Source organism: Strigops habroptila, chromosome 10, assembly GCF_004027225.2.
Source record: "Strigops habroptila isolate Jane chromosome 10, bStrHab1.2.pri, whole genome shotgun sequence".
NCBI classification, from domain to species: Eukaryota; Metazoa; Chordata; class Aves; order Psittaciformes; family Psittacidae; genus Strigops; species Strigops habroptila.
In genome coordinates this window covers 1,742,465-1,767,679 of record NC_046359.1, presented here as the reverse complement: position 1 = coordinate 1,767,679, position 25,215 = coordinate 1,742,465, and the positions used below count along the sequence as shown (strand labels likewise).

General features: G+C 37.7%; 1 protein-coding gene across 5 annotated transcripts in view; it reads left to right on the top strand.

Moving 5' to 3' along the window:
• The window catches only part of ZDHHC14 (zinc finger DHHC-type palmitoyltransferase 14), a 105,970-nt gene that overhangs the window by 2,330 nt on the left and 78,425 nt on the right, over window positions 1–25,215 (top strand). The gene's annotated exons all lie outside the window — the stretch shown is intronic.

Here is a 25,215-nt window from a genome sequence, read left to right as displayed (position 1 = left end):
TCTCTATTTATTTTCTGGTTGAAAGGAAACTAATCATGTTTATCCATAGGTCATGGAGAATGCTGACAGAATTCAGCTAATGTTGGTTTATATAATTGAAAATATGATCTGCTAGGGGCACGGGATCCAGTTTTGGTTATCACACTCTGTGGAAAACTGATGTTTGTGGATTAAGGTTGTAATGCTTTTATGCCACAGGTTTCCAGCTCTTGCTGATGTTGCAAGAAGAGTGTAAAACAGCAGGTTTGGGATGGTCAGGAAGTGAGGTAGCTTCTTGTCTGTAAGTTACTCTGCTGAGAACCAAAACTGACAGGTGAAAAAATACTGACCCTTTGTAGCAGAAAATGCAAGAAAAGCAGTATCTTTCATCAGTTCATGGGTTAGGCATGGTTTTAAGTTAGAATGAACAACAAAACCCAAGAAAAAACTAAAACCAAAAAGGAGAGCATATACCTAGTATGTGCAATTTTGCATGTACCTAGCTTTCCACCACTAGGTAACAGCATTACTTTCTGTTTGTGATGATAACTTGTATGTGAGTTTGGTCTTAGTTTGAGCTGTGTCTGTTTTGGAGGTTTGGATTTTCCTTTAAGCAAGCTTTTGATGTCTTCCTAGGGCTTTTTCTCTTGCTCTGAATCTTGAGGAGTCCTTTTCATTTATATAAAGTGGACACATGGTGACAGCAATCAGATATGCTGATTTTTGCACTTATGTTGGAGTGGTTAAGTGAAATACGCATGGCAAGAAAGAATCAGACACTTGATACGAACAATATGGTTCAACTTATTGGTTTTTTTTTAAAGCACAGAGTTTCCAGGTGCTCACACTGCTAAAATACTGGCTATAGTAATAATTGAATTCTTTTTAAAGAGTTAATGCTATTTTACCTGTTCTAAACTATAGCAGCTTGGCTTGTGGCAGGGAAAAAGATCTTCAAATTACATATACAGCTCTTACTGTTTTCTTGAATAGAAACTATTATGTATAAGCAAGCTTCAGCTCTGCCCCCTAGAAATTCTGTTCACTTTGCTGAGTGATACAGTTGAACAACAAAGGTCATTCATTACTTGATGTCTTCCAGGAAGATGATCATGATATTCACAAACCCGAAATTGTACCAGTCAAATGCAGACCATCTTAACATACTGGTAGTAGTAAAGAAGGTAAAAATGCTCAGCAGGTGACCAGTGGCTAAATATATCTGTGAGTTCAGCAAATGAATTGTCTTCAGTGAGCTCCAGGTTACTTTAGAGTGATGTTTTAATTGTAAATCTTCTGCAGACATTACGAAGCTGCTTGAATATGCTTTCAGTAGCTGAAATAACAGTCAGTGATGATATTCATATACTGCAAGTGTGTTTACTTTCCTGGTTTTAAAGGGGTATTAAAGGTGTAACCTGATAGTATTGCATCAAGACTGCGTGCTACTCTATTCCGTGTGCCATGATTAGGCTTAATTATGGAAAGCTTTTGTGTGGGGGCTGATATATCTGCATCTCTGTGCAGCCTCATCACCTTCAGCAGAGCCTCTGAGGGGAAGTGCTGGAATACCTGCAAATACCAGACTGTAAATGTGGGATCAAAACTATAATGTTTTATAATCATGATTGTAAAACTTATTTATTAAACCACAATTTATTGTTTATTTATATATGTTAACACTTGGTTGCTTCAGAGATAAATATTCTCTGCAGCTGCATGATTCAGAACTGCTAAAGCAGGATGAGCTTCTAGCAGTTCATCACCTTCTGATTTCATTACTACTGTGAGTTATGTGTTCCTACCAAAGTTGAACACCGCAGCTTCTGTCATGTCTTTGAGCTTATTTGCAGTGATGGAAAACATCTTTAGTCAAGCTACAGCATTTTTTTATATATAATTGGTGCTTATTCTAACTGGCAGCCTTGAAACAGGGAAAAATCTTGGGCTTTATATAACTATATAAATTCTGTGTGTGTGTGTACTGCTCTTGAGTCATTCTTGTATCACTTGCACTCTCCTTGTAAGGAAAATCAAAGTAGAGGGTGGCAATGCTAATTCATTTTTATAATAATAAGGTAGACTTTCGTTTTTAAAAAGCACTCGCACTGGAAAATTATTACTCATCCTCTGAAGGATAATTAAAAAAACAAACCCTAAGACTATGAGAATGGTGCTGAGCATGTTTGTGATGTTTGAACTGCAGAAGATTGTTGATGTTACAGTGAAAAGAGGGGAATCTCTGACTAAAAAGTGTTATTTTGAAGCAGTTTCTAAGGAGTAGTCTAAAGTTACTATTTATTGATCAGTTGATGACATCTTGAGGAGTTAGTGTCACTTCCATTATTTGGCTGATTTGGTTATGATGCTCCTCATTAACCAGCAGAATGACAGAGAGATGTTTCAGTCCTTTGTGTACAGGTGGGTCAAAGTGATTTTTAAATGGGCATGTACTCCGAGTGTCTGAACTGTAAGGTCAAGCTGTCATTGAAGAGGAAAGACACCCTGTATGTTCTTGCAATTGTTTGGTCTTTTTGCTACAGTTGAAATAAATGATTTTGTTCCCTTTGGTTTTGGAAACTGGAAGATAGGTACGCATCATGTTCCAAGTCATTTCCCGGTTGCAGGCTGTGAAGTGGGGGTGTAGGAAAGATAGGACTTTGACAGCTAATTCCTGGGAAAGCATCGCGCTAACATAAACACTTGTCCTTTATCCTTTTGGCTTCGTTGTTCTTCCAAGATGATTCCTCTCCACCCTCACCCCCACCCCCTTTTATTTTACTGTTGACACCCGTTCATCCGGAGCTGTATCTCACATGCTGCGGAATCCTCTCCAGGGGAGAAATACATTTCTCTGAATCAACAAATCCTAGCTCTCCAAAAGCAAACATATGTCATACATCTTGACCTGTATAGCTTTTGGCATTGAACCATGCCTTTGCAATCTTTCATACTTATGCTTCTGTGCTTTTTCCTGCCTACTTTTTCGAGTACCTACTGTTGGCTGGTTTTATTCCTTTCTCTCTGTTGACTTTTATCTCTCATCTACTCCAAATACATCACCACTTCTTCCTTTTGTCATTTCACTGGTTTGTTTTTTTTTCATTTTCAAAGAGAGAAGCCAGAATTTGCTTAAAAGAAAAACAACAACAAACTATGAGCTTTCAAGCAGGTAAAATATTTATAATTCCTGCCTTCCTGCCATTCCAAAGGCAGAGAATGCAAATAACAAACACTTTTATTTCTGTAACTTGTCTATTAAATGTAACATGAATTATTGCAAGAACTTCTGGGTCCCAAGAGGAATGCCGTGCTTGAGGTATTCTTAAAAATGCCTATTTCAAAATGCTCAAGATGAGGCACCACAAATTACTTAATTTGTCTTTAAAATTTGGATATGTTATTTTATTTTGGAAATACATTTCCTAACTCTAACCCCATGATATTTAGCTGGTTTTCTTTTTTCTTGCAAATTTGGCTTTGTGTTGCACTTCCCTTTTTTCCTTTGCCTTGCCCCATTACACAGACATAGGTATTTTTTTAAACTATTCCGTGCTCATGTAAAAGTAGCTGCATGAAAAGCTTGGAAAACAAATTCCTTTCCCCAGAGGAAAGACAACATCCATAACTGAAGGGCATATCTCGCTGCTGTTCTTAGCCAGTTCAACCACTGTATTTACATAATACATTAAGTCCTTTATTGGTGCAATGAAGAGAGGCAAAACAAAGGCACTTCATATGCACTGCTTTTGTGCAGCTAGGTATGCATAGTCAAAAGAGAAAAGAACCCTTTATGCCCATGGTCATTTGGAGTACTAATTTTGTAGGTTACAGGAAAGCAAGATGGAGGCTGAATGACATATTTATCACAGCAGGATATGTAAAACAAACATCTTGTTGTTAAATGGCAAATCTTAGATGAATGCACAAGCTTCCCAGGTTCCAGAGCGCTGGTAGATGAGTTTGGCTGCATTACTAATGTGAGTTAATGCTGCCTCTGTGTGCCAGCTCCCTTCCTTCTTGGACCTCATAGTGCAGGTAGCAGGAGGGAACATGTCTGCACCTGCGCTGCTTCAGGTCAGGCAGGCAAATTAAACTTCCCATAAAAGGTGGGTTTAAGTGAAGATGCCAACTGAACTGAATTGACTCAGGCACAGTCATGTTTTCTTCTATCAACTCAGTTGCAGGGTGAGTGGTTCTGGAAGAAGGTTGGAGCAGATGGTAGGATGCCGGAAGGGCTGCAGCAGTGCAGCTTTTTTCTCTGTAAACGTGAGTCAGAGCCCTATCACTTCTGATACCATTTGACACTTGCATTAATTCAACAAACTGGAGGGTTTGGGGGTTTTTGGGGGGGTTTTTTTGAGCTGGTTAACAATTTTTTGTGTAATTGCACTGTCTTTCAAAAGAAAGATGCTGGAAAATTATTTAAACTGAGACTGTTCATGTGCGTATGTGCGTACAAATCACTGCTTTCTATCTGCTCTTGCAGTCACTGGCAACCTGCTCCATGCCTCCCACCCTGAAAAGCAGTCTGACTGGAGGACGTTTATGAGTCACTCTATCTGATGCAGTGTAGACTGTTCAATATTGAGCTTCTATAGCACGCACTATGGCAAAGTGGTGTAACTTGCTGCTCATTGTGACAAACCTCTATGTATAAACACTTATGTCAATAAGCTGAGCATCTTCACTGTGGTATCGACAATCATCATCATCTTATGGCAAATATTTTGTGCTCTTGCAAGAGGTGGATTCTTAGTGTGAGGTCCTATTCTGATTAGGTGGAATGTTTCTCATCTAAGAAACCTCCTTTATCTTTCTTCCTCTGCTCTCAGGACGAGTAGGTTACTTGCGTCTTTTGATGACCATGTCCTTAAACTACGAGTTCCTTAGAAGGAAGTGCTACCAATGTGACTTCAGGTGTTAAAGGCTGCTATAAACATTTCCTACTGAAGATGTCAAAATGGATTTTAAAGCAAAAATTGTGGCATATAAACTGAAATGATCGTTTAACAAAAGAATTGCATCTTTTTCTACATGGAAGGCAGTAGCTGCCTAATAGTGCATAGTGGTGTAGGCAAGTGCACTGATGAGTAGGTGTTTCCCCCCACCCCCCAGTTTTCTTTTTTTAAAAAAAATCTGTCATTAACATGAAACCAAAGCAGTATTTCTGTTTCTCATTTTGCCATATGATACATCTCTGACAGCTTAGTGAAAAAGACATGGAATACAGCAAGTCTAATTTTCAGGGTTTACTTTTTGTATTGAATTTATATAGACGTTCCAAATAATATGGTAAATCCCTAAGGGATGGCATGCATTCCAACCAGATGGTTTTTATTCTTTGTGCTTTAATTACCCTGAAAATGTTAGCTGTCAGAATCTAATATCTTTCAGGTACAAAGTATATCTAATACTTTTTTCCCTTGATAAGGGACTTTCCTCGGTCACAAAAAAGTTTACTTAATCCATCTCTTCTAAGTTTCCCAGTGATCTGTGCATGTCTGCTGAAGTTTTTTCCTGGCCAAAAGGGTATAGTTTTGTACTACCCTGACTTAAAGTAGCACTACACTGAGCAGGTACCTCAGTTTAAACTTTTAAACCTGCTTTCAATGAATTACATGACATAAATTGAAATAATTTCACCCAGAGATGTACTAATAACTTTTGATATTAGGTCATGCATCTCTACTTTTCAAGGCTAGGTCTATTTGTGTGGACATGGATAATGACTAAATGCTTCATTTTTTCAGGGTGAAATTCTGTGAGGATAACCTCTTTTGCTTTTGGAAGTCATACCTTCTTTAGTTCTCCTGAAACTGCAGAGGCTTTTTATGGTTTTGTAACACTTGTTTTCCAAAATAAATGTTAAACAGCTTTTTTTCCAGTGTTGTTTTGTTTGGAGTTTTTTCTTTGTTTTTTACTTCAGCTTAGTTGATGACCCTTATCTACTGTTTCATGGAGAAGACAAGTTTTGAACAGAATTTTTTGTCTTTTAATTTACTCCTTTCTCACCTATAGTTCTACTTGTATTTCCACCTTTTTTTTTTTTTTTGCAGAGGTGGGGGGCAATGAAAACAGAGAGTGTAACAGTATAAGAAGTGATGTTGGTTTCTCAGATACCATGTCCTCTCAGGACCTTGAGGAAATCCCTGTGTAGCTTTGGACCATCAATACATGTGCATCTTCAGAGTGAAATGTGAACATTTGTGGTTTTCTTTACCTGATGTCATCCTGACCCCTTGGAGAAAGAGGAAATTTCATCACAGCCTGCTGGGTGATGGTTTTCGATGCTCATCATAGCTCAGCGTGGTTCTTGTAGATAGGTGTAGATTCTCACCTGGGATATTTGATATCCCTTCCAGAGTGGGGAAAAAAAAAATTTTCAAAGTTTGGTTATTATCTATATAAAAGTCTTCAAATATTTACAAATGCTGATGAATAATACTTCTCTACATCTTCATCCTCCAGAACATGAGGTTAGACTTGTAATTTTGTGACCCTTGTTTGATAAAATCTTAATTTATGGCTTAAAAGTTTCTGGTTTCTATTGTTGATATAATCTGTATAGTATGGCTTTTTTCTTTTGTCTTTCCCTGAGTAGGTACTCTTGCCCCTTTAACTGAATGGATGTGTGCCTAAAGTATAAGATGTATCTCCTGGAGACTTACGTAGGGGAATTACGTTAAATGGGTTTACACTATTGAAAAACTAATTTCTGTTAGTTTTTCTTGGAAGACTGGCATTGTCACGTGACCATCTCTGGGACTCTTCTCACATCAACCCTGCCGAAATATTCATAACTTGTTTGAAAGGGAGATGTTGGGTTTTTTTCAGATATTTTCTCAGGAATCATGTTACATGCTTCAGTTCGTGTAAAGTATTCTTTTTACTCATGTTCATCTTTGGACTAATAGTGCAAAAAATACCTTTGTTGCTACGTGATTTATTTTATGTCATAGCTGCATTGTATTATTTTGTAAATGGCATTTCTTACAAACCAGTGTTATCAGTGGATCTGTATGACTGAGAAACTATCTTCCCTTAGAATGAAAAGAGGAAATAGTAGTCTGTACAGAACTTGAATCAAACTGTTATGTTCATTCCCCTTTTTTTGGGGGGGGGAGGAGGAGAGGGGAAGCATGGGCCTGAAAAAAAAAGTATTTTGTTAAAAATATTTGGGCTCATTTGTAGTTTCAGTAGAAACCGAAATGCTGAAATTTGAACTGGACATTAAATATAGAAATGCTTTTTTAACAGTTAAGTTATACCTTTCAGGTAGTTAAGAACAACGAGATGAAATTTCTAATGGAAATGGCCTCTTCATTTATTGCAGCATTAAAGTGATATTTGTAACATTCAAATGCGAACTAATTGATGAGAAGGTGAAGAAGGAGGAGAAGCGGAGAAAGCTGAGAATATTTTTAACTTTCTAAGCTGCATGATTGTTTCAAAATAGCCCAGCCAAAAACCTTACTGGCTTAAAATACTGCAACATATTGAAAAATTGCTTAAAATGTTATAACAACTTTATCTAGGAAATTTTTGCTCACCTGATTGACAGTCCTTCTAAGTGAGGCTGTAGTAGGTGATGATCACTTAAGTTCCAGGCTGCCAGTAAAGGTTTGTACAGGTCAATGCTTCTCGTCTTTCATTTGGCAAAGCCAATGGAAAAGGGGAAAAATCCCCTGAAGTCAGCTGGAACTACCAAAGTTTATTACACTTCATATAATCACAGCCCTTCTTTTTTTTTCAGAACTTAATAGAAAAACTATAAAGTGGTTAAATATTTTACAAACCAAAGAAACACACTAAAATCAAGAAATCAATATGAAGCCAGAAACATTTAATAGCCAGAAATAAAGTTCTGTTCAGATTTTTCACATTGCAGAAGTATTAAATGTTAGTAACATAAAATGTACTTAGGGAAAGAGGCTGAACTGTTTTGAAATTTCAGTTTTGTGTAACACACGCCCTGTCCTTTACCCTGTTGTATGTGTTCATATTCAAACTCCTGTTCATACTTCAGTTACTAGGCGAGGGGGGCTTTGTATTTGCGAAGCCCGACCATGGGCTTTCTGCAGTGTGCATTAGTGGAGATCTTGCCCAATTGCATTCCAGAACGTTAACTGCTAAGTTGACAGTGTGCTGTGGTGCGATATGATTATGCAGCTTCTGTATCACTGATGACTTCCATCAGTGTCCGTAGGGTCTATTCACATTATTGTGGGATGGTGGCTAATGAGGTCTTACATAATGAGCTTGGCTAATAATGAGATCACAGCTGGATTTGTTTTATGGTTTTCCCCTCCCGCCATCCCCTTAAGTTGCTTACTGCAATAAAGCAGTTGCTTACCAGCAGCATGCATTTATTGTGGTGAATATGCAGTCGGTTCAGTTTCTTCTTGAAATTTTACTCTTACTGTTAAAAAAATGTTTTACGAAACAGAGATTGAATACTGAGAATTAAATTGAAAGCTGCGAGCCCAAACTTGGAAGTCAAGATGTACATAAAATCTGCAGTTTATGAATTTCATGTTACAGTTTAAGTGCAGGGTAACACTGTCACATTGTCTGCACTGAGTGAACGTATGAAATAGATTTGTGGGGTTTAGCATACGTTTCTTGTACATATCAGTTCTTAAGAGCAAGGAACAGATATGCTGGAGTTTGTCACCATTTTAGCATAAACACTCAGTATATTATTAAAAGCTAGATTAAACAACATTGGCAGGGATCAGAAGCTTTCACTCTGCCTTAGAAAAGGAGTACTAATCCAAAACTTTTGTTTCTGATTGTGATAAATTTGCAAATACTGTTTCATTGGCAAAAAGGGTTTTCTAGTATTGAATTAGAATGTGGAAGAGTTATAATTTTTCCTCACTTGGAACTATTTAAGGCAGTTAAAAGCACTAAGAAGAAAAGTAAAAGCTAGAATAGCGTTGACTTTTCTCTCATCAGTATTGCAGCTCTTTAAGAGACTTGCTTCTTGTGAATGTGGTTTCTTTAGAGCTGAAGCTTATAATGCTTCTATATTGTGAAAAAATGCAACTTCTAAGATACTTTTATTATTCAACATGATTTGTTGAATCAAGGGCTGGACAGGCATCGGCTGTGAAAATAGCCAAGAAAACTTTGTCATTAGTCTGAATAGACTGGTACATGAAGTGTGTTGCATGGTGTGATATAGAAAATTGGAGTGCACTGTGTAAAGAGCATAGTCACTTCTGATTTGCCTCAGTGAACTGGTCTAGAGAAGAGAAGGCTCAGGGGCCATCTTATTAAAGCCAAGTACCTGACTGGGGAGGGCGAGCCAAAAAGATAAAAAAAAAGGAGCCCTGGAGGCAATGAACACAAAATGAAACACCATTTAAACATCAGAAGGAAGTTGGGGTGGTTTTTTGTTTGATTGTTTGCTTTGGTTTTGTCTGTTTGCCTATTTGGTTTGGGGTTTTTTGTTGTGAGGATGATTGAACACTGGCAATTGTTGTCCAGAGAGGCTACAGGCATACTGAAAACCAACCAGATGTAGACCTGAGGAGTCTCCTTTAGCTGACTCTGCTTTGAGCTGGAGTGTTGGACTCAGTCTCCAGAGGTCCCATTCTGCCTCAGCCATTCTGTATTACATGTGAAAACCTGAGAACTTCTTCGCATAAGACAGCAAAAGGTATATCTAGTGAGATAATTTTAATTTTGTTTTAATAACCCATTTATTATATTACCCATTTCACAAGATCTTCAGTTTTACCTAGTCTTAGGATCTGAACCTAAAGTCTCAGTCCAACAGAACTTAAAAATTTGCAAATGAAATAGAAATAGCTGTTCATTCTGTCCCCTCCTCTTTTTCTCACCTTCGAACATGGCTTTCTCCATACAAAGTGCATTTTCCAACATTTCTTGGAGGTTCTTTTCCTGTATTCTTTCACTTATCTGCTGTTCCTCACCAAGCTGTGCCCTCTACTATTCATCTGTTTTTTGATGAATTACAGTTAGTATTTTCTTATCACATAATCAGCAGCATTCTCTTTAAATGTTGATTTGCTAAACAAACAAACCAGTAAATAATTCCAGTTCTGGATTACAATTTGGAAATAAAATAAAAGGAGAAATCTTAAATGAAGTGGAATATATTTTAGTTCAGTAAAATATATCTGAATCTTTACATCCTGTAGTAGCTATCACTGCTAAGTTTCTCTGAGGCTGGTGGAAGCCAAAGGGGCATTTCCCTATACCACGTATTCAAAGCACCATTTTTCAGAGTGAACTTCATGCCTGTAGACCTGCCTGTTTTTTTCTGATGACAGAGCTTGGATTATTACTGCTCGTGAATTCAAACGAAACTTTAGAGTATTTCATAGGAACATCCCAGTTTCTTTTCTGTTTATGAGGCCTGGTTGCAGTGAGACCAATCTGATGGTCGTAGACTGCTGAAAAGAATGGACCACCTCTTCCCTTCTCCCAGGCCTCAGATGTTACTTCTTTTGTCTGGCTCTCTGTTTTTTCCACTCAGTGGTGAACCACTTCAGGGAGTTCCCTTCCTGCTGAAAGCTAATCCTGCCCTTCTGCCTACAGAGAAAAACTTTCTGCTGCTTTAGATCCCTGAGATGAATTCCTGAAAATCCAGAAAAATGTGATTACTAGTGCAAGGGAGGATGTGAGAGGGAGGAGTTTGTGAGATCATCATAGCTGTGATTTGAAATTGTATCCCAACTTGAGGAAACTTGCTGTTACATAGTCTTGGTTCATTGTTTGGCATCTGTGAGGGCACAAACAGAACATCTTTAGGCTTACCTGAATTACTATTTAGTTGCTTACTGAGAATCTTCAGAGTTCTGGCTTCTTAACCATATTTTATTATGAAAGTAGCTGAATTGTAGTTTACAGAACTAGAACTGCAGCGTCTTCCAAGTAACACATTATTAAGTACTCCTTGGTTGTTCATGTCTTACAGTTTCCTGTATTTTTTTTGTAAAGACATTATACTCAATTCTGTAACACAACACAAAGGCAGTAACTGAAGCAATTCTTCCTGCATCCTTGCCTGTATAATGTGTGTTCCCCATATCCAGACTGCAGAGCCAATGTATTGTAATACAGAGCCTATGAATGCTTCTTCGCCTTAGCTTATATAAAAACAGCCGAGTTAGCTCAAAATACGCTGAACTGAACCAGGAAATGAGTATTCTCAGTCCTTGCCATTTCTCCCACACTTCAGCTGAGATAGCAAACAACCCATGGAAATTGCCTGTTTCTTCACAGCCCTGTTCAGCTGCCCACTTGGGTGTTTTTTTAGTTTGCTGGTTAGTATGGTAAAAGTTGAAAGTTTCAGCATTGGGAAGAATCATAAAGCAGTTAATGGAAAATTGAACAGCCTCCATGCAAGAGGCAGTTGGAGTGGATGTCTCTATTCACACTGTGATAAAAGAATTGGTAGTTAAAATGATTTTGTTAAATAAGACACCTAAAGCTAATCAGAGCAGAAGGAATTGTCTATAGAGCAGAAGACAGGGAAGAAGTTGTGGACTGAAATCTGACAGAGATTAATCTAATTCACTATAAGACCTTGAAAGGAAAATAATTCTTCTTTTACAAGATACTAAGCTCAGAAGGCTCTCTTCTCTTTACCTTGAGCTGTGGAGGCTCTGAGACTGGTCATCACTGATGTGAGTGTTCCTCTTCAGAGTAAAATATGTTGGTTGGTTTTTTTTTCCCCTCTAAGGTAATGAACCGTAGATCCTTTTAGGATCAGGCTGTGCTGTGCATTGTGGGGTTTTTTTAATGCTGTTCCCTGGAAGCTGGAATCTCATTTCCAGTACTTGAGAATACCAAAAGAAGTGTGCTGGGGGCAGAAGGACATTTCAGAGGAAAGCATACAGAGATTAGGTTGGACAAAATAATTTTGCTTTTTTACTCAGCACATACTCAAGAGTAGTGGGAAACAGGCAACTGGCTGTGAATGTGAAAATGAAAACAGTCTGATATGAGAAAAACTGACGTGCTTGGATCCCAGTAAGTGAAATTATTGTGGGCTGACGTCCAGCTTGATTGAAAGGTAAACATGCCCTTCCCAATGCACATACCTTTCTATTATTGAATCCTAGAAAACTTTAACCAACAGTTAAAGTCTGGAGGTGCAGTATTAGCCAATGGTTCTTGGCAAAAGTAAGTTTATTTTCTGTTCTGAAACTTTTTTTTTTTAAAGCAGTTTTTGGCACTAGCCCTTGCTGTTGCAACAAAGAAATGGCATTCGTGAGAGAAGAACATAGGTTTGTTGCTTCTTAGTTCAATACAAAAGAATTGCAAAGGCAATTCACTGTTACTGAAATAAGTCACTGAAATAAGCTTTTAATTTGAGCTTTATTACAAGTATTCTTTTTGACTGCAAAATAAAGGTCAGAGATTTAGGGAGCATACCACTTGTCACTGAAGTTGATCCCTACAGATCAACTGCAGTTGCATAGTTTTGTTATTCATCCAGAATGCGTACATCCCTAGGCCGGCTGTGCTTGCCTTCATATTCCGAGTGATGAAAAGACTGACAATTTCGGAAGATTGTTCAATGCATGCAGAAGAGTTGGGGCAGGGAGATAAGGAGTGGGGAGGAACTCGCTTATCTGCGGTAGCATTTCCTTCTGGAAATTAATTTCAGTTACTTGAGGGACAGTTGCTCTCTGTCCATATTTGGTTAGTACCTATAAGCAAGCTATTAATAACTTTTGATATACAAGCTGGATTTTTCCATTATTAGTATATCCAGTACTGTAGACAGAGTTGGACTGCAATCGAAGTTATAGTATCATAAAATTGTTAGGAAAGAACCTTGAGATCATCTAGTTCCAACCCCCAAGTTGCTTATGCATATGATGTCCTGCCAACATCATTCTCACTTCAGAGGCTGAAAGTGAAAAATAAACATACGAAAAATAGTTGTGAAGAGATAAGAGATGTTGAAGTGGCTCATGGAGATACACTGGCAGTCCTAGTTCATCAGCACAGAATTCAGAACTCTGGGAATGACAGCATGGTGCAAAATCTTCATTATTAGACTCCTTTTGGTAATTTATGTATTTGTTGTAAGAGCAGGCCAGAAAAGAGAACTGTGAAGGACAGTAACACCAGTAGTGCTGTAAGGTTTCAAAATATTTTTGTGTGTTTTCAGTCGTGAAATACCTTTCCCTTTTCTTACTGTTCCTGATGTCTCTTCTGCTACTCTTTGGTGACGGGGAAGCTCTGTGGCTCTGGATAAAGACGATTTGGGTTTTTTTTCACTTCCAGTGCCATGATGGTGAGGGAAAGACCCAGGAGGAAGACTTGCAGGTTACATATGGAAGAGACAGTGGGTTATTCTGAATCTGTTGTACCTAGGCAGGAGTCTGCAAGCATGACAGTCTCTCAAAGATGTATGTTGTGTTGTCTTCATAAAAGTATTGACATCTGCCCAAGTTTGAGTTTTTTGTGTGTGCTTGGAACTTGATGTTTATCAAGTAAAATCTCTGAAACCTGTGCCTATGCTGGGCATGCCTCTCTGAGGGCATGGCAGAACCCTCACTGAAATTAAGGTTTTAAGCAGTGCAAACCTACTCATGAGTCTGGTAGCACAACTGTTTTTAGGAGCTAAGCTCTGCTCTTTGGGGATGCTTTCATCTGCGGCTACAGGCAGCATAAATGAAGAAACAGTGAAATGGCTTCATTCACCACACATCATCCAGTTTCTACAGTCTCCAGTTCTGTGTATTAGGAAAGTTGTCTTCACTTAAACCCCAGTTCATCTCCAAAACAGTCCCACCCACAACTTTAAGTAAAACAGGGCTCCTTGGTGCATTGAGGGGTCTTGAAACTAAAAGCTCTGTCATAAGGCATATGACAGGGGAAGGAGAGCTTGGCAGAAGGGTATCAGATTGAACTTCTACAGGCATGCTGGCATTTTATTTCGTTTTGGCAGTCTTCAATGTAGCAATCTTGCAGTTTTAGCAGAATTCTTCCATGTGTAACTATTAGGCCAATAAGTTCACAACCAGGCCCTGTTCCTGTTCTTTTTCACATACTCACCCCAAATCAGCATCTTCTCTTTCCAAATACCTTGTATGTGCTTGGTCTTTGCCATTGTGTTCCATGGACTGATGCTTCTTTCTCCAGCCCTTTTCAGAGGCAGCACTGCCTCTTTCTTCTGTTCGAAACTGCTTTTGAACTCTTAGCAGGGATGGGAGAGGTAAAGGCAGGGGGCTTCATTCATTTTGTAGTGGTATTGTAGTCTTGCTTTATTTTCTTCTCATTTCTGCAAGTCTGGCGTATAAGTCTTTTACAGTTGTTTTTGGTTTTCTATGCACCTCTAATTGAGGAGGGAAGCACTTATCTTTCACAGTGCTCACAGTGTGGGTGACTGGGAGAAACTGGGGAAGGTTCAGAGATGCTCTCTGCAGGCAACAAAGTATAACCAGGAATGAGCAAAATTGGACAGCCCAGGCCGTGACAAATACTTGCGCACAGGGGGCTCCTGCTCTGCAATATAAACCAAGGTGCCTTGATGCGTAATCTGTCTTTAACATGGTACAGAATACTTGATTAAGTAGGTCTAAATGTTGCTTGTATACGAATTACTATAATAAAAGAAAAAACGCTTTGTAACCCTAAATGCTCATTTTGCTTTTCAGTTAAAGTTCTAAACAAGTCGTAAAAGGGAAGCAATTTGATTTAAGTACAAGTGGACAGTCAAACTTGTGGAATAGAGAAGTGACCAGTGAAACTGCCTGGGTCTCAGTGAAATGGAAATTTGCAGCAAATTTGGGTTGGCGGAGTCCATGGTGTATTTAATGGTATTTAATGCAGACAGTTTTCATTTTGTGACTGTTTTACATGGGCTTTCTTTACCTTTCAAAAGAGCAATCTTCTAACACTTAACGCACTCCTCTTCATAAGGTAAGGTACTGCAGATAGTTTGGTAATTAGGCATACCAGCCCTATACTGGCTGTTTTTAATTTTTCTATTATAATGCTTCAGAACCTACTTTTTTACTATTGTTACTTTTGTAATTGCTTCTAACTTAATTTTTGTATTCTAATTCTGACAGTCAGCTTTCATTTTTGCTTTCTGTATGTTAGCATTAAATATTTAATATTTTTTGTTTTGAAGGTGCAGGAAACTTATTGCTGCTTGAGCTTTGATCATATGTTATAGTTCTAAATTTATTTTCAGTTTGTAAGATGACTCCACCTGCTGATAGCTGTGTTGACTGAAGTGGACTAAAGTTCATTTACCCATGGAGGAAACTGAGGGAGATCAGCTTGGTTCTTCAGTGACAGCATTGGTCTAGTACGCATGAAAAAAGTATAAATAACTCAGAGTACTGTTTAACCGTGTGTGGTCATTATAAAAGGGCCAGAGATCTGTGCATGTGTGTGACAGACATGCGGGGTGATGATTTCTGCTCCATACGGATTTTCCTCACCTGTGTTGATAAGCAGGCACAAAAGCTAGTTAATACTAAATGGCTGGCAGATCAGATAAGCAAAACTACTTTTGCCTTGCTGTTTGTCGTTATTTATTATTACATTATTATACTATGGCTTGGAGTAGTATTTTTGCACTAGGATTGGCACTGCCTGCTTCCTCAGCTAGTTATCAAGGCTCCCTGCCATCTCAAGTTTATTTTTCTTGCACAATGCCTGGGAAAAAAGCTGAACCCTGTTCTGAAGGTCACTATGTCCAGCCATGCTTCTGAGCAGTGGGAGCAAATGCATTTCAGAAGTACTGACCCTTCAGCCATTGGCTGCCCTCATTTAAAGCTGGGACCCTCAGGACACTGTGGGGATTTCAGCAGCTGTGTGGAAAGGAATGAGGAGGATGTCCCCTTAAGGTAGCCAAATGCAGTCTACTCTTGTACTGGCAGGTTCCACTGAAATTTTCTTTAAGCAAAAAATCATCCACAAACCAACCTTTTTTTCCATTTGATGAAAGGAGAGTTTTAAAGGGACTGTCTTATTCTGATGGTAAGACATCAATTAAATTTGAGTGCTGTTTGTGACTTTGGTACAGGAGAGCTTGAACCCAGTCTTTGATGTTTGTTTCTTTTGGTCTCATATTTAGTTTGTGAACACGTCACCAGTTTAATAAAGGTATACCTGTAAGTGGAGTTTGATACAAGGTGGAGTCTTTCCAAAGGAGAAAATGACCACTGTCAGGTGTGTCAGTCTCAGTGACATGCTTGCTGTCTTTTTCTTTTTTTCCTTTTCTGCTGAGGACACACATACTACATCCTTTCCTAAGAAGTATCTGAAATCTAGTTATGTTCTAGAAATGGGGTTTGTAGCACAATTCATACTACAAATTGAAGACCAGCTCTAAGATCTTGTTTATTACAGCCAAAAATATCTTTTGTATTTTAAGACAGTATCTTCCCAACCTTCAGACTTTTTTTTTTTCCCCCTTCACATGCTTTAAAGTGTTCTTCAGCAACTCTTGTTTTCAGTTTGTACTGCACTAGTCGGACTAGCCTAGGCAAATTAAACTCCTCAGGATAGTGCATTTCTCCTTGCAGCATTGCTTGGTTAGATGCAGGATAGCAATTCAACAAGTTCTGTGTGCTCTGTGTTGTGCAAAAGAACAATAAAAATTTCTGTAAAGAGCAGTCTGTTGGAGATGGGTGGACTTCTCTTTCAGTGGCACTGAACTATGACAAACATGGCATTAAGAATCCATGCAGAGACCAGATTATTCTTTTCAGATTTGAATGACAATTACTATGAAGTGAAATCTTAACATGTTTGGAAGAGGTCACAGGCAATGCTTAGGATGTGTACAAAAAAATTGTTAAATGCTGTTAGTGTAAACTGTTACTGTAGATCGAAACTGGCATGTGTTTAATTACTCGAACATGAGGGTTTTTCTGTTGCTTTTACTGGAGAACTGGTCTCCATCCATATCATCGTGATTGTGCTTGGGGTGACGTGTAAGGGCGATGTAATGAAAGGTGCTGTCTTTTCTTGGGCATTGCTTTCCTAACAATAGGTAAATTAGGTTGTTAAATTGAGAGATGTTTTGGGTTTTATTTTTAATTTTTTGTTTTTATTTCAATTTTCTGAACTTCTTGCCTTTTATATCTCTCAAAATCAGAGAACCTATCAGTGAAACTGGCGTTTTCTTCCATTTCTCCCTTCTCATTCCCTCTTACCACCCCAGATACCTTAAAAAAGGTTGGAATTTCTTTTACCCAGCAAGGATGATGCTGAGTGAGTTATGGTGCTTGCCTTTGGATATGTAGGATGATAATAAATGCTTCTCCACATTGTTTGGAAAGTGACAGGAAGTTCTGACTCTTAAGCTGCAGCAGGAAGTATTCAGGTTAGAGGTTAGTAGACATTAGGGGAAAAGAACCCTTTCCAAGCACAAGGATGGGTAAGGACTGAAATAAATTTCCTACGAAGATTGTGGAATTGTCATCAGTAGAAGTTTTTTGCAAAGCAGACAAAGTTTTATCTGAAGTGGTTCATTTAGAGCTGATCTTTTCTTGGTTCCACTACCATTAGTCAGGAATGTATCTGTGAGATATTAGAAGGATTTTAGCGAAAACTGTTCTTTTTCTTGTCTTTATTAATAATGCAACTCTCTTGGGGGTGGGGAGAGGAAGGAGTGTACTGTATATTGAGTAGAATGTGATTATGTCAGTTACTTAAATTCCTACTTACTTAATCCATTTGTAACTATTACTACGTAGCAGTGTTATCAGAAAGGACTTTTGAACTTTGGAAAAGGGGAGGGCTATTGGTGGTTCACATAAAAGAGTTTTAAAAGGAACCTACAATCTAGAGCTTAGGGTTATCGTAATAGACTATTAATGTGGGAAGAAATCAATCTAAATACTCACTGGTGTCTTGGGAAAGGTAGGTAATGAAGTATGACATGAAAAATTCAGTAGGTTACCTAATTGACCAGATGGTGCTTTGCAGTCCTACTGTATACAAAAAAAAAAAAAAATTATTCTATTTTAAAGCATGGTCTTTTCCTGTGTTCATGTTAATCAACTTGTTATAAATGTATTTTCTTGTTAGTAGGAAAAATCAGGTACTAGTATACTCCACTAGTAAACATAAGATTTGCTTATTGCCTACTAAGGACATTTATCAGTCCATGTCTTGCCAAGCCTGAGCGCTCTTTGGAAACAAATAGTACTGTACTCCTGGGCATCCTTTTTCCTTTGTTTTTTGTTTTTTTTTAATCTTATTGTAATAGGGAAGAATTGGGTCCCTTTATTCCCCCTTGAAGAAAATGGCAGATGGGAACAGCTTGCTGATGTCCACAGCTGCTTTGATGGCTAAAGTAGATGGGACCAAGTAATCAGGAAGGGTGTTTAGCTCCTGCCTAACTGATTTCTCAGATAGTGTATGCCTAGTTTCTAGGAAGCCCTGGAGCTGTAGTATGTACTTCCCAACTGTCTTTACTACATCAGCATGGAAAGGGCTATTGCCTGCAGACATCTGATGCCACTGGAGAAGCTTATACAGTCACCTTATTAGAAATAGCGTGGCCTGGCATTTTAAATATATTGAACTAAAATCAAGGGTAGGATGCAAAACTTGCAGAACTTTCAAAGTGCTTTAATGTGATACATGGAGTAAATACGTGAATTTGCAGCATGTATTATGACCTTCCAGGGAGTTTCAGCAGCATTGGTGAGAGATATATTAAAAATTAATAGTGTGTGAAAACATGAATGTTTGTTTTGGCCTACATAAAATAAATACTCATGGAATCCATTCTTACTGTTTGCATTACTAAACTTCTGAATTCTAATGAACTAGTACTTATGATTTTTTTTTTCAACACGCCTAAAGAGGTTTACTTGGAATTAGAATGAGTAATGAAAACCTCAGTTTAACAAGGTAACTTTGAGATAGTCAAAGACAAGTGGTGAAAGCACTGGCAAACAAATTGCCAGAATGGTCCTGAATTGGCTGGAAGGACAACAGACTGGTCCACGATGGCAAGTGGGGGGAGTTTGGTTCTTTCAAACAGTTGAAATATATCTAGGACAAGTTGTCAGAGCTTTTATGGGAAATAAGCTCTTAAATGGGCGTGGGAGCAACCTGATGGTGAGAGAACACTTCTGGATCTTGTGGCAGGGCTATAATTACTGTGCTTAATTTGAGTGTTCTAATAAGTAATTTGGATAGATAACAACCACCTCTGGACCTGTTGTTTTGCACATCTTTGAGATCTCATTTGTCTGCTGTAGCTAGGTGTTCTCTCTGTTACTACTGTTGACAGTCTCTTTAGCGCCTGATAAGCAAACAGCTGACCTGCTCCATTTAATTAGAGTTAATTTGTAAGTTGTTTACCAACATGTGGAATCTTGCCGGCTTGCCACTCAGCCATACTTTTTACCTCTTTCTTTGTTAGCAAAGGAGAAAGCTGTGCATAGCTTCAGAATATGTTGTAAACAAATCAGTTTGTACAGGTCAGACTTGCCTATGAGTTTTAATCTTTATGAAGGGCATCATGTTAGTTACCCACTAAAATCTGGCATACTGTGGTAGAGAAAAAACTAATGTTATCTGTTTTCTGTTTTCAGATTTGGTAGTGCAATTGATTGTAAGCTTTCCTGAAGTAATGTGTACATACTGCTAGATGTTGTGCTGGACAAATCAATTAGTGCTTGGTGTTACCATGACCTTCTTCAGCTGGGTCCTTCCAGAAGGTTATAATTTTTTCTGACAAATGTAATTGCAATCGATACTGTAGTTACCACTTGGACGTATTTGAGAATTAGCAAATGGAAGGGATAGTGCCATAATTCTCCAGCCTGCGTTAGAGACCTCTGTGTTAGGTATCTCACTGCCTTTAAACCAGTAGGCAGTTGTTTGTAAAAACCTATTCGTATATTCTGCCTTTTTTGTAATGTGAGATTTAAATAACCATCATAGCTCTGACAGGCATGTGATTTAGAGCACATTCTTATGGTACACTTCAAATCTGCTTTGTTTATTCTCTTTTGTTAACTGTGTTTTCACACTGATTTATGTTACATTTAGTCCCTATTTTAGGCATGCATAGTGTGATTGGTAAAATTCATTGGAAAATAGGCTTCTTCTGTGTCATTTCATAATGAAAAAATTATGTCTGTCATTTTAGATCAAAAATATTGTCACCAGAGTACCTATTTTATCTTCCTGCTTTGACAGCCCTTAACATACTTGGATTTCGTGTATGAGATTTACGAAGAGCACATAGTTTAATAGGAGAGTGAGTAGCACTAGACTGTTTTGTGTTTCTAAAGCACTGATTGAAAAAAAACCAAAACCAACAACACAACTGACTTACAATTATAGTTCCTATATTCTTGTGAAAAAGCCAGTCTAGCATCACTTGATTAACAGCCAGTTTCATTCCGGCTGAAAGATATGATAATACTCATGGAAATATTTCAATTGTAGAATTTTGTGAAAAGAGAACGAGTCCTTTGATGTAATACAGAAGGTTCTGAAACTAACAATATGTGGTGGTTGGCTTTTTATAATTTATCATTGCAGCTTTTAAGTTTCTGATTAGGTTTACACTGAGTAATTGCTGGCATATTCAAGGCAGAAACATGGACTTTTTGATGAGGAAGTTCATTAAATCATTCCATGCTGCCTTTTCTTGCCTTCTTTTGAAATCCTGCGTGGATCTTTTCTAACTTTAAATGTTTTGCATTATCCTACACTTCTGTAAGTTACCAAAGATTTTATTTATTTATTTTTTTAATGCACGTTTTTTCTGATGATCATCTGTAACACAGTCCTCTCTAAATATCTGAAAAGTGCAAATTAAATACTTCTGATAATTTTTCTGGCATAATAAAAACTCTGCTGCAGAGACCATGGATTTTCTTTCCCTGCTTTTCCCAAGTTAATAAATGCAAGTACAAAGTAAAACTTTATTTTCTTTCTTTCAAAGAAAAGAATGTTTTTCTTTGGGGTTTGTTGTCTACTAATTTGTTGCCGATTTCATGCAGCAAAATGTAAGGTGGTTCAATCAAGGATTTCTTTTGTATAGCTCTGTTTTCTTGTACGCATTTAAGAGTGGAAGACTTTGAAATTAAACAGAATGGGTACCTGCAGAGTATTCTGGAAATCTGAATCAAACTCTGCTTTGGATATCTTTTGCAATATGGAATGTTATTGTGTCCTGTATGTGTTGTAGGTTGAGTTTGAGGAGATCTTGTGCTTTGGATCTTGGCTAGCTGAGCAAGATTATGTTGTATGGATATTGTTTAAATAAATCTGGACCTTCCTTTCTAGCAGATAATGAGGATTATATTAAATCAACTGTAAAATCTTCTTTGCAAATGTCCTAGTATCTAACTTTGTTGTCAGTGGAAAAATAGGTTGGCTTCTGCTTGATTGTTTTCATGCAAACTATATACAATATAAGCAGCATACATGGAATTATTCTCCCATTTCTGCCATGCCTCTTTTAAAAAGTTTCTAAGAAGAGTCCGCTAAAAAAATAAAATAAAAATCTCAGAACTGTTTTGTCTGCCTTGTCAGTCAGCTTTTGAATGCACTATCCATGCTGTTTCCAATTTTTGTGTTTATGGATGAGATAATCCAAAGATAAGGGAGGGAAGGACTACAAGAACAGTTCTTTTCTAAACCTGGACAGAACAACCAAGGTATCTTAATGAGTCAGAGACAACTAGAAGTAAATGTAGTCATGAAAGACACAGAAGTACATAAAGCCCACTGTCATCTTCGTGTTGGCAATCCAGATACATCTGCCTGTGCAAATCTTGACCTCTTGTGCCTAAACTGATATCTCGGCCTCTTGCTCTGCCACTTTCTTATGAATATCTTAACCGTCAACTCAGGCTTGGCATGACTGAAACAAAGCACTATCTCCTTTTCCCACTTCCTCTTTGATCAGTAGTAGCAGTAAATCTACTTCCTACAGATTTTTGGCTTATTGGCCATCACTCAACGCCACTGGACATTCAATGTCATAAATGCACTTCAACTTGCATTTTCTCATCTGTTATGGCAGTAACAGCAGGAGGTTTTGGTCTTGAGTATATTCAGGGAGAAATACTCAGTTCCTTGAATGCTTTGTACATATAGCCCCTAGCTGTCTTGCTATTTGCACAGTGATTTACTTTTGGTGGCCTGCCAGAAACCTGCTGGGATTTAGACATTTATAGAGGAAGAAGGGTTTATGAAATACTTTCAGTAAACTCATTGAAAGGTATACAGGAAATAATACCTTTATAGAAGACATTCTCTATGTATGTAGAAATGTTTATAGATGATACTGTGGTTTTGAGAGTTCGACTGTAAGGGTTACACCTTGGAACGTGAAAGAAAACTAATTTGGGGCTATTTTATTTGACTGCTGTCTGTAGAACCTGACAACTGGTTGTGGGTCCTGTCCAGAGTTAATCAGTAGTGCATGGTCAGGAGACTGAAGGATGTTAAAACAAGTCTAGTTAAAGATCGAGAAATGGATAAAGCAATTCTGTGGAGCAGTTGTAATTTTTTTTCAGTTTTTGTAAACAGAGCTACTTCTAGTGTTGTTTTTCAGAGAGTAGGAGTCCAAGGGTTCTTCTGAATACCATAGTTATTAAAATCTGCTCTTGGGTAGTTGCTTGCATGGGAAAGCAAATGTTTTTGTTAGTCAGCAGAGATGTGAACAACTCTTGTCAAAGTAAAAATTAATCCAAATTATGTTTCTGGGTGTGTGCTCATAACACACATACTCTGAAGAAGGATTTCTTCCAAGAAGGTGTTTGTTTTGGTTTGGTTTGCTGGGGATTTTTTTGGGTGGGGTGTTGTGGGTTTTTGTTTGTTTGTTTTAAGCAAAGATGGTAACTTTTGTCTTTGGCCTATTGAAAGAAATAATATTACTTACTGTGTATTTTAATGAAATTATTTGTAGAAGAGATTAGACAAAATCTTATTAGTTAAGTAGTGGTTCAATATTTGTATAAGCAGATGTTTGCCTGCACGAAACAGTTTCTTTTTTCATTAAGATCCTGTCCGAGAATGGTAAAATCCAAACAAATGCAATGATGGCCTTCTAATGATTTGTAACTCTGCAACTTAAATAGGAAGTACAATGTATTTTGTATACAGATGTAAGTATTCATACCATTTTGGGGTAGGATTATGTGCCCCACCTTTTCTATTGACAGCTGCCTGGAGATACAGTTTAACCTCATTTTTGAAAGCTGTGTTGATTGTTCAGACAGTGAGCTATTTTCTTAAGTTACACTTACTCTTTCAGTTTTGTTAATAAGAAGGACCAGTTGCAGGATGTAACAAGCATAATATTTGAAGATTTGCAGTAGCTAGAGGAAAAATGCAGTTGTGGTATTGCTAGTGATTTAAAAGTTGAAGGCTTTCTTATAAGAATTGACAGCATTTCCTATTATGTTTCTCCCTTTTGAGATTAAAACAAAGCATCTAGGCAAATAAGGATCTGTTTTTTCCTCTGTCTTTCATAAATTGTACCTTTTGACTAACTGTTGAACAGAACAAACAAATGTTAATGGGTTTTTGTAAATAGTACTTGTCACTTCTAGCTGAAGTATGGAAACAATCTTTGCTGCTTTTCGACAGGATGGTAGTGCCTTAACCACACACACTGTTCCCCAGCTGACTAAAGAATGAATATAGATACCAGAACTGAATTATTCTCAAGGTGGCTTCTTAAGATATTTCTGCTTTTTAGTATTAAAGTGTGAAATGTACAGATAAAAACATATGATGCCTTTTGAGAGTTACTTTGTATTGACTGCTGAAGATATAAACAGGTGTTTAAAGAGGTTTTGTAACCTTTTGATGCCCTTTTTTTGTAGGGGAAAACGCCTTTGAAAAACTGGGGTTTGCATGTGAGAAACAGTTGTGCTGTCAAGAAGGCAGTGGAGAAAATTAGGACTTCATTTTGCTACAGATTCCAAGATACATTTTTCTCTTGGGCCTAGAACCCAAGTATTTTCAGGCATTTTTGTTTAACAAGTGGATCTTTATAAGGAGGAAGTAGTGAAGCTTTTTTTCCCCGCATCATCTATAAAATCAGTTCTTCTTCATGTTCCTTGTGTGGTAGAGTGGCCACCAAAGCATTTTGAGTGATTTTTGTTAATATGTGCATATGTACCGGATGTTTCCAAGTGAGGTGAAAATACACAAGTACTATTTACTGTAAAATGGAAATAATGTGCTTTTGCATGTTTTCCTTAATTTCTCTCTATTTAATTCTTTTCTATGAAGGTAAATAATGCATTGAAACTCTAAAAAAGAGTTTTGAAAAGTGAAAGCCCAAATGTCATGCTCCCTCAGTTTAGGCCTGTGGCCCAGCCTGAGTGGAAAGAGAATGTGCACAAAATCTTAGAAGAGCAGACTGTAAACAAAGAAATGTAATCTAAGTGAAAGAGTGATATTGTCTTTCCTGTATGAAAATGATATGTCAAATGCAATGGGTTTATTTATTCATCACATCTTTGTTCCCCAAATTTTATTTTTTTTATTTAACTAGCAAGATAATAACTGAGATACTTTGAGGCAATTGGTTAAAATCTCAGCAGTAGGGCATGTGTGGTGGTTAATAGCTGCCTCTTTCTCAAAAAGATCTTTGTATGCTTTTGGATGTTGTTTTGTATATACTCTAAATTATTAGAAAATGTGTGAGAGGACTCTGTAATTGCCCATGCTGTTTGGCCAAGGAATTCTGTGGCAGTTGCAAAGACTGGATCTGCAACTGGAGACAGTAACTATTGCAGCTGACTGGCACAGAGTGTTTTCTTGGAATTTGTTAACTGTTTTTATTTTTTTTTTTTTTGCTTGTATAGGAGTTGTACAGAGACAGGAGATGCTTTGTCTGCAGTGTGTGCTTTCATGTGTGTTTGACTGAGACACATGCCTCCCAAATGCCACATTTTTGGTTTGAGGGGACCACAAGAGCTCATTGAACTTGCGTGCGTAACATGTAGTTAAAATTTGATTTAAATGGTAGCTAAGCTGTATCGTATAGATTTTTGTTGTTGTTTTTCCTTGATGCTTGGGTTTAATGGTATTGAGTTCTGTAGAGGACAGAGGAATTGGCAAGTTTGTTTTCAGCAAATGCATGTCATCCACTTGGCCTAAACAGGATGCTTGTACATATTTTTAGCATAATTGACTATCCTTCTGGTAACTTCAGATGTGTAAACTCCTAGTTGGGATGTATTAATAAGATCTTTATTTGAAAGAAATAATCTCTTAAATGGTACT